The 10,551-nt window shown below is 32.8% G+C and overlaps 1 protein-coding gene and 1 non-coding gene across 3 annotated transcripts in view; both read left to right on the top strand.

Moving 5' to 3' along the window:
• LOC117172538 overlaps window positions 1-10,551 on the top strand; it is a 26,939-nt gene that overhangs the window by 1,845 nt on the left and 14,543 nt on the right. The window lies entirely within an intron of this gene.
• Window positions 6,481-6,553, top strand: Trnat-ugu. The gene has a single exon. It is a non-coding gene; the product is annotated as a tRNA-Thr (tRNA).

The following is a 10,551-nucleotide window of genomic DNA, read 5'->3' as shown; positions in this document are numbered from 1 at the left end:
TTATATAATTTATCCAATTGCAAACTTATGTCAACATTTATTTTGCGCCTTATGTATCAGAGGAAATAAATCATTTTAACAAATGAAAATTATGTATATAAATTCAAATTATTCACCAAAGAGGTAATTGTCAGATGCTAATTAATGATGATTTATGAAAAAAATAATAACAATTCGTTAATCAACAATAATTCCAGCAAGTGATTGTTCATCAAAATTGGAAAAAGTATTGTATGTGGCGCCATCTAGTAAAGTTTCGTTTTCAAAAGATTCATCAGAAACGGCACATTTTAAGTCACTAAAAGATGGATCTCTTCAGAACAGGAAAGGGATTTTATTATAGGATTCAGCTCCCTAGAAGATTCAAAACCTATAGAGAGTCAGTAAGTCCGATCTTTCCAGTCAATTGATCCTCTACTGAATCCATCCATACCGCAATGGGGCAAAATTCGTTCAGTGCAGAATTTCTCTTCCCGGGATTCGTTCCACGCACCCACGTGTCTGCTTGAATTTTTTACCCAATTGTTTGCAGAGGGATGACTGCGGCCCTGAAGGATTCACACTCAGTTCCTGAGGGGGGCCCACAGTTTAAGGTGGGTTCCGACCCACGAAGAGCAACAGCTTTAGGTACGTAGGGAAAACCTTTTTCTCGAGAGTTACAGGTCGCACGACTCTCCGGAGATAAGCAACTTCCTTATGAGGCTAGTGTTCACCGCATGGGCTGCCGAGACTCTTTCAGAGTGCGAGGCGTGAATCGCACCCGCAAGCCGACAGCGTGGGTTACAGGTTACAGGGTTTTTTTATAAAGTGGGTAAAATTTCTTATTCATGCTCACTGTAAAAAAGAGTTGGCAAGGCAATTTACATAATTGATTACGTTTTTCAAAAATTTACACTTGGGTTGTTTCAAAGATTTTCAATTTCTGGGTCGAACTGCTCGACCCGAATTTCCTCTGGGCTCATATGTGTTACATAAAGGCTTCTTTATAAAATGCTTGCTAACTGAGAATTTGTTTCCACATGGAACATTATCGGCTTCATCTTGATCTATTTGGTTAATATGTTTACTTTCGCTCGTTTTCCGGAAGGAGCAGGAGGTATAAATAGTGCACGGAAAACTGTGGCTCCCTTTTTTAGTTTTTGCACTAATGCAAGGCCGTCACCATTCTCTGATGTTACCATAATTTGTGTTCCGGTCGGCCTTGCTTCGATCCTGCCATATTTATTTCTGAAATACATTTCTCGATCGGGACGGAACTTGTATATTCGAAGTTCAAGCACCCGGCTCTCATTTCTGATTGGAAGGAATCGATAGAATGGAAATTCCCGCAATTGTAAGGCTAAGTACTGTAGAATATGGAGGCGTGTTAGGAGGAGACATGGGCCTGACTTGAAGAAATGACTGGGCTGGAGCAGAATACAGGCCATGAGCAGCTGACATGGAATGAACGGAAGACATGACAGGATTAAAAGAAAAGACAGCGGCGGAAGACATAACAGGGGCAAAATCCCTGGCGCAATAAGGTTCCAGACCACGATCAGGATGCATGGCAGGACAATGCTCTATGCGATCAGAATGATTCATGCCTTGACCATGTTCCCTGTCAGCAGCATCAAAAGAAGTCGAGCCAGGAAATTCGGTGTAAAGAGAAAGTCTAATTCTTGACCAGAATTTCCTCTGGGATCATGCGTATTATCGAAAGGCTTCCTTATAAAATGTTAAGTAACTGAGTATTTGTTTCCGCATGGGACATCCTCGGCTTCATCTTGATCTATTTGACGAACGTGGCTGGTGAATATGTTTACTTTCGCTCGTTTTCCAGCTGGAACAGGAGATATAAATAGTGCACGAAAAACTGTCGGTCCCTTTTTTAGTTTTTGCACTAATGCAAGGCCGTCACCTTTCTCTGCTGTTACCATAATTTGTGTTCCGGTTGGCTGCTCCTATATTTTACCATATTTATTTCTCAAATAAATTTCTCGATCAGGACGAAACTTGTATAATCGAAGTTCAAGCACCCGGCTCTCATTTCTGACGGGATAGAATCGATAAAATGGAAATTCTGCAATTTTAAGTTTGAGTACCGTAGAATAGGGGGCCGTGCCAGGAGGAGACGTGGGCCTAACTTGAAGTGATGGGTTAGAGCAGAAGACAAGCCATGAGCAGATGAGATGGCCTGAGCAGGATGCATGATAGGATAATGTTTATACGATGGAAATGCTTCCTGCCAGAAGAATTCAAAAATGTGGAACCGGGAAATTTGGCACCATGAGGATGTCTGTCGAATTGTAAGCTCAATTCTGGAAGAAGAAACAGAAGATTACAATTTTTTAAAGTACACAATTGTACTTATACTGTAAACTGGAAAGGGATTATTTTTATTAAAGCGAATTTCATTATTATAAGTATTTCTAAAGGTTTTAATACGCTTCTTATTATGGGTCGTGGTGTTTTGTAATAGTAGTAAGGAGAATTTTTTTCGGGGACAATTAATTTCTATCTATTAAGACAAAGTAAAGTGGAACTATCTCTTGGTTTGAAAGACAGAAATATGCGACGGTTACTCGCAAGAGGCAGTTAATAAGAGGTGCAATTATATAATATTAATACTTAATAATTCGTTTCTAGTACCTAATAAATAATACGTTCATAGCAAATCCCAGTATATAAAAACATTAATTTTCAAACAAAAGAATAAAAGAGTTATCAAACAACAAAAAAATAGAGAAATTTTTAATCATAAAACGAAAATTATAAACTTGAAAAAATATTACATTTTCGGTTGGAAATATTAATTTTCCAAAAAAAATCTTTAATAAAATATTTTTACTTTTAAAAAAATATGAATTTTTAACTAAAATGATGAATCTTCGTTGCTGCATGTTCTTTCTGTTGAGAGAGTCTAGCCTAACAGCAATATTTAACGTTACTCTTTATCCAAAATTAATTTGACTCACATCATTAATATCTTTTACGTCTTAGTATCAAATATACAGTGATAGGTATTTATTTATTTCGAAAATGAAAATTTATCAAAATGGAAGGTAATATCCGGTAAAGATCTTTCGATCTCAACCAGAGAAGCTACATCAGAGCAACCAGTTATTGGTGGGCAAGGCGAAGAAAAATGTAATTTTAAAGTAGCTCATAATCAATTTCTCACAAAACGTTTTTCTTGTTTAAAATTTAAGTCTGACGTCCCGTCACATTTCCAAAAAAATACTCCGATCAATAATTAACCCTAATATAAATCGTGCCTCACCCAAATGGAAGTTAATGTGAAGCGCATGAATTGATTTAGACAAGATAATGAGCAGCGCATTTATGATTTTAATAGCCAACAATGAAGAGTTGCCTTCGACTATATAAGCACCCAATAATCGTCCAATCTGTAGTAAAACTATGTTGCTGTCAGTTCTTAAATTTGTGTGTAATGAAATAAGTGCAAATAAAATTTCGAAAGCAATTACCGATTAATTGTAAAAGTATAGCCAAATTAGAATCGTAAAAATAACCCGAAAAAATAGTTTTTTAAGTTGTTGGCTCCCTCTAACACCATTCTCACTATTGATCTGCAGGTAGCCAGATCTTTTCCAAGTAAGTAATGATCGTTATTTAGTTTCACCTTTTTTTCATCTTTACACTAAATCTTAATTCCATCCCTTTTTCACTTAATGCTGCCTTTTTCTGGGGAGAAATCAGATAACCAAACCCCACATTTTCACGAAGCCATTTAAATTCACACAATGATCTCAAATTTTTAAAATTAATTAAATAAAAAGTACTTAATTTAAACTAATAAACAAAATGATTCAATTTATTTAAACTCCCACATTTTCTCTCAGTAAAATCCTTAACTTCCGGTTTGGCTAAGCTGGAATAATTAATTATCTTAATTATTCTGGTCATCATCAAACCAAAACGAGGAATCTAATAATGGGTTACGTAAGTGGCGAAGTATATTTATAAATAATACTTTTCATTGATTAAAATTATGTATTGAAACAAGACAGAAGAAAAATTGCATTGGTGGCACTTTTTAGAATTCAATAAACAAATACTTTAATAAATAATCTAAACATTTCTATATTATACAATCCATATGCAATCTACATTTACAATATAATTGCAAAAATTATTACAGGACCAAGGCTGAAACTCGCCGGGCCTGTCACAATTGGGAAATATTTCTCCGTTAAGTCTTAAATATGGACAGCCGAACAAAACAAAACAAAAAAAATATTTCAAGTTAAATGATTAGTTTTTTACAATAAAGGAAGATTTGCTTTAAAAAACATCATTTATGAATGAAAAATTGAATGTTTGAATTTATAGATAAAAAATTGATTTTTGGTCAAACAAAATAATCAATTTTTCATCAATTTTCATTAAATTAGTACAAGTTTGAAACAAGTAGTTGAATTTTTAAACAGAAAATATAAGGTCTTAGACAAAAAACACGAGTTCTCAGTAATATGAAGCACTTCAAATTTTCCAAATTTTAAGTAAAAATCCTGAATTTTCAAGAAAATAGATTAATTATTAACAAAGCAGCAGAATCGTCAACCAAAAAGTATGACTTTCAAACATAATTGTTGAATTTTAAAACCAAATAGTTGCATTTTTATCTAAGAAAGGAAGCAATGACGTAATTTTCTATTAAATAATCGAAGTAATAACTAAAAGTCTGACTTTTAACAACTCTGTTGAATTTTCAAACAAAGAATTGTAGTTTTGTACTCAAAAAATGAAACTTCTACTAAAACAGGTGAATTTTTAAATGAAAAAGACAAATTTTCGAAAAAAGGAAAGAGTTGAATTTTCATCCAACAAAATCTCGATTGACTTTACAACAGAAAAATTCGTAACTTTGAAATAGTAGCTGGCATATAAAAACAGATTTGCTTTCATGCCATCGAAAATTGAATTTTTCCAACAAAATTATTATTCTGTGTTGAAACGAGGTATATTTGAAAAAATGTCAATTATGAATTAGAACAGGAAATTTAACAAAAAAGTTCTAATTCTTACAACTAGTTTAAATAAGAAATTTTCAAAAAGAATTGAAAATCCAGATTTAAACAGGAAATTTTTGACAAAATTCTCAGTTGAAATTATAGAATTTATAATTTCTTGAAATGGTATAATTTACAACATTTTTTAATTCATTGATTGATTCTTCAATTTAGAGCATTGAAAATAATGATGTCAATTTATATTTTCGGGACAGAAACTAAATCTTTGAACTTTACGATTTAAAAAACTTTAAAATTTGTAATTTGCCAACTTAATCGTACTTAATTTAAAATTGTTCAGTTTAAGAGTTTCGATTTAGGTCCTTTTGTTTGCAATTCAGTTATTATTACGTTAAATGGGAAAATTTTTAGATTTAGTTTTCGATTGTAAAACTTTTTTAAATGATTACAAGCATATTTTTTTAGGACAGTCAACCGGAAATAAATGTCACCGGCTGACTTGACAATTTCCGATAACGGTGATGATTCATCAGTTCTAGTAGAGACTATACAAAATTGCCTTCTAAAAAGTAACTAACCAAAGTGCACGGTTTGAAATCTAATGCAGCATTAAAATTTTTATTAGTTACATTGTGAACCAGATTATTCCTTATTGCATTGCAGCTTTTTCTTAAATTCGAAAAAATGAAGGTGGTCTATACCTTGGTCTTCTCTTCGGCGTTAATCCTCAGTTGTATTGGTAAATATAATAATATATTATGCCTACAATTTTAAGAAAAACTTTTTACGCTTAACGCCAGTTTCGGCAAAATCTGTCGACCGATTTTGATGTTTTTTTGAAAGCTGATAAAATTTTATAGAAAGTTGTCGAGCCTGATTTTAAATATAGTTTCCCAATTTTTTATAAATAAATAAATATGACGAAAAAAATGGCGATTTTTTCTATTTGACGTTCCCATTGATCTTCAATAACAGAAAAATTGTTGTAATCGTCGTGCATCTGTGTAATTCAACAAAGTGGTAAACAGGCGAACTTAATTCAGTTTTTAAATCCCCCGCGCGCGAGATCTTGCGCTTATTGGGCAAAAGCTTCGAGACTCAGATGACGTGCGCAAAAGACGTTCAACCTGATTCTGAAAGGTTATGTTCCCCAGGATTCACCACGCATTCCAGATTAAATCTTTGTTTGCGAAATCTTTTTTATCCGTTGAAATCTGATATACACGCCTTTCTAAAATGTTTAAAATGCTTTTAAATATTTTTAAATCTTTGAAACATTTTGAAATCTTTAGTAATGTTTTGTAATATGGTGTATACTCAAAAACCTAGTGGTGAAACTTTTGAAAATTCCTTTAAATGGCCATGAAGCTGAGTTAATATTGAAGATTTCAATAACTCTGTTTCTAACTTGAATTTTACAACTGGCCTTAAAATAATAACATATATGAAAAATAATTTCGATCGAAATTCAGGAAATACATGTCCTAAAATTTTCACTGTTGGTGCTGCGGTGGCGCAATTGGTAGCGCACCTTACATGTAATGAGGTGGTTGTTGGTTCAAACCCAGCCTGCAGTGAATTTTTTACAACTTATTTTTTTCGCGTTTTCAATTAATTTCGCGCAATAAAAATTGATTATAATATAGTAATTCTTCCACTTATCAACCGTACAATACAGAGACCTCTGTCGTACAAAGATAAAAAATACCACTGGTATCAGGCCACTAAAATAATATTCTATCTATTTAACCAGTCTAACGGAAATTCTGTTTCTATAACTCTGTTTCAAACTTGAATAATTTTTATAATTTCTAAGTCAAATATCAGAAAAGACGTATACTTTCACATTCTATAGTAGCCGAGGTCGCTGGACACCCAACTTATAAGAAGCTTATTCGCCGCTTCTTAGTTCTCATTATTTGAATCGCAGATTCATCGTTGCATTTTTTCTAAGCATCGGATTACAATTTTCGTTGCAGTTAGTAAAAAGCGTTTGATTCGCATATTTAATTAAATAAGTAAAGCAACAGATTTTATCACCAATTAATTACGTACAACCTGCAGATATTCACTTTATCTCATTGATTAAGTTCGAAGTACAAAACCATTTTTACACTTGTCAAACGCCAAATATCACTCACGCACCGTCACATTAGTAAAAATCAACTCTGATTTTTAAGAAAGTACTTAATTCACGTCCCGAATGTATTTGTGAACAATTTTAATGTTGTGTCACATTTTTTTTACAATTCATAACTAATTATTTATTTGAAATGCGCGATGAATCCTGCGGAACATGACCTTTTTTCAGAATTATGTTATACCTGTATTTTGCGCACGTCTTCTGAGTCTCGAAGCCTTTGACCAATCAGCGTAAGATGTCTGTCAAGACATCTCCTTTTTGTTTAAGATTCATATTTTCAGTTAATAATTCGTCTCTGTGTTTGAAAATTAAAAAAATTGTTGAGAATTATTTTTCCTAATTGAAAATTCAACAGCGTGAGTAAAAGTTGAACTACTTTGTTGACATTTTTTTTTATCAAGGTTGATCTCATTGGTTTAAAGTCTAATTATTTAATTAAACATTTTTTCTTTTGAATTGATATTTTATGATAAAAAATGTAACTTTTCTATTAAACTTAACAACATTATTTGTTGAAGTACTTTTTTTTTATTTATTTATTTTTTATTGAATTTAATTTTTGTTGAAATATGAACTATGTATTGCACTTTTTTGTTAAAAAGTTATCAGATATGATGAGTTTAGTTTATGCTTTATTATTCACTAAGAGGGCACTTCCGAAAAATGTAAATTAAAAAAAAATTTCTAAATTGATTCTCTTTAGCGAAAATTAGGTTTATTAACATTGAAACAAGAACTTATAACATTATTTACAATCAAAATTTATTTGAAACCCTTGTGGCGCCATCTTTCTCGTAACGAAAATTATTCCTTAAGAAACGAAAAAAAGAAAATTAATTTGTGCAAATGAGGAACAGTATAATAGAAAATATACACTAGGTGTAAAAAAATTTATTTTTAAGTTATTGAGTAGCAAAGATTTTAAATAATTTTTGACATTAGAAATCAGTTTTTTATTTCAGTTTAAGTTGCTTGAAAATTCATTGCAATCTCTAAAAACAATATTTGGAAGAAAAATTTAATTAAATTTAACTAATAATAATCGTTTGTAGTTTTAACTAAATTAAGTGCATATAAATAAACGACGATATGCAAATCTCACCCAAGCGCACGTCGTGTAAACAGTCCGGGATAAACCTAACCTAAATCTGTCAAATGAAATTTAGGATCACAACAAGTCGTATTCAGGTATTTGAGGTTGGGTTGTTGAAATTCACGATTCCAGAATGTCTGCATACCGAGGGCCTACAATTATAAAAATTAGTTTAAACAAACTTCATAGTGAAAAATCAATGTTGCTTACGTTATAAAAAAAATCATTATGTTTCGTCTAATGCAATTGGTATTATTAATTGGCCTTGGACGTGCAGACATCTTGACAGCTGACGTCACGAAATGAGATGACGGTCACCTCAATAAATGTAACGTCTATGGCAAAATATAAAAAATGTGTCCGTAAAGTTTTAAAGTAAAAAGAATTGAAAGATCCTTTGGTAAATCATTTTCTGCCGCTCTTAATCAAATTTTAATCTTTTATTCAGTAACTTCTGTTTTGAAATATAAAAGTTTTTGCCGGTCACGTCGAAGGGTACTAAAAAAATACGAAAGGTTTTGTTGGTCGTTTTTTTATTTATGGAGAAAATTTCTAATGCTTGCACTCAAACTTTAGAGGATGAGTAGTCAGATACTTTTTCCTAAATCCGACGTCCAAGCAATAGTCAGAAATGTATTTCTAAATTGTCAAGCGACGGCTGTTTATTATTGGCCTAACCTCAAAAATATGTTTAAAGGCACTCATATCTGCATACGTACGTAGTGTAAATTGCATTAAAATAGACAAATTAATATCGAAGTTATTCTCCAAATAGAATTAATTAATTCGGTCACACAGTCCAATAAAAAGCAAATGATTCAGATGTCAAAAATTGTAAACAATGAGATGGTCAAATGATCCAGCAAGACTCATGTTAAGAAGGATGCTCCTATATCAAAATATAACTTTAAGCACTATACCGTCATTTTTTAGAGGTGAAAACTGATTTTTACACGTGCCCGTGTAGAAATTATGATCCGATTCGGGCCGGATTCCGGCAAGGTTGCCCTGCTTGTATCCGGAATCTGGTCAGGCTACCCGGTCAGATTCTGGTTGGTTTCGTCACGCTGCGCTGGTCGAATCCAGGCCAGGTGTACCCAGTTGGCTCCCGGCCGGGTTACCCGGTTGGATCCCGGATACAAATAGGGCAACCCAGTCGGAATCCGACCGGTTTTTGACTGGGCTCCTCGATCGCATTTTACTGGAGCCTTTTTACCACAGCGAACATATTCTACCAACTGGTAGAGATAAGAATCTTTGTCAGCACTTATTTCCACCTGTAAAAAGATGTTGCAATTTCAATTTAAGAACTGCATTCATAATAATAAATATATTAACTACAAACATTGATTCAATGTAAGTACTAAAATATAGGTTATGATTCTTAAGTTTCTGTAAGAAATTTAATTGTAAGAAATTAAAGTTAAATTGCATAACAAATTTGCCCTAAGCGTAACTTAGTTTGCATAGATTTTTTTACAAGAGATAAAATAAATTTCAGGGGTTTCACGTGACATCCTAACCTATAAAACCGGTTTAGAATATTGATTTAACATTAACGTTGAAGAATATTAATAATGCTTACTTATTAACAAAATAATTCACTTACCTTATAAATAATCCGCTTGCTCCAGAAATATGGATACAATTTTGTAAAATTTAACAAATTTCTTAACGGATAGCTTGGCCTCCACTAACGTTTTATTGCGTTTTTAGCATTAAAGAGTCCGTAAGTCGCCGAATCGTTATAATTAAAATTAGTTTAATTTTTCTTTCATAATTGATAAAAAAAAAACACCTAAAACACAAAAAATTGGTCTTTCGCCTGTGAGATATTTACAAACGACCCACTTGCGGCAGTTGTTTGTTGATATTTCTTAAGATGTTTTTAAGGTTATGGTACTTCTATTATGCACCATTTTTGACTCGACTGGGTCCCGGAGAGAACTCGGTCAGATCCCGGCCGGGAAATTTGACAAAATAATAACCCGGTTTGACCCGGTTAGATTCTGGCCAGAAACCTTCTTCTGGTCGGGTCAAACCGGGCTATTTCTACACGGGAAAGGTAAATAAATAAAAAAAGGTGCTGTACAGTTTAGTGTACACCATTTTTTACAGCTGATAAAAATGTCGATAACGTTTGTGGTGTCCCTTATGGTCATTAATTACTGTATGGCATTGCGAGAAAGGTGACATTGAAATAACCGTGAAGGTCATGGTCAAGGTTAAAACTAAGGTAAACCCTGAATTTCTCGTTGAAATTTATTTCAAAAATGACCTCAACCTTCTCCAAAAAGATCGGACTTAAGGATTTATTTGGCTGTCCTGGGAATTTTCGG

This window comes from Belonocnema kinseyi, chromosome 1 (assembly GCF_010883055.1).
Source record: "Belonocnema kinseyi isolate 2016_QV_RU_SX_M_011 chromosome 1, B_treatae_v1, whole genome shotgun sequence".
Lineage (NCBI taxonomy): Eukaryota > Metazoa > Arthropoda > Insecta > Hymenoptera > Cynipidae > Belonocnema > Belonocnema kinseyi.
This window is presented reverse-complemented; position numbering and strand designations above follow the sequence as displayed.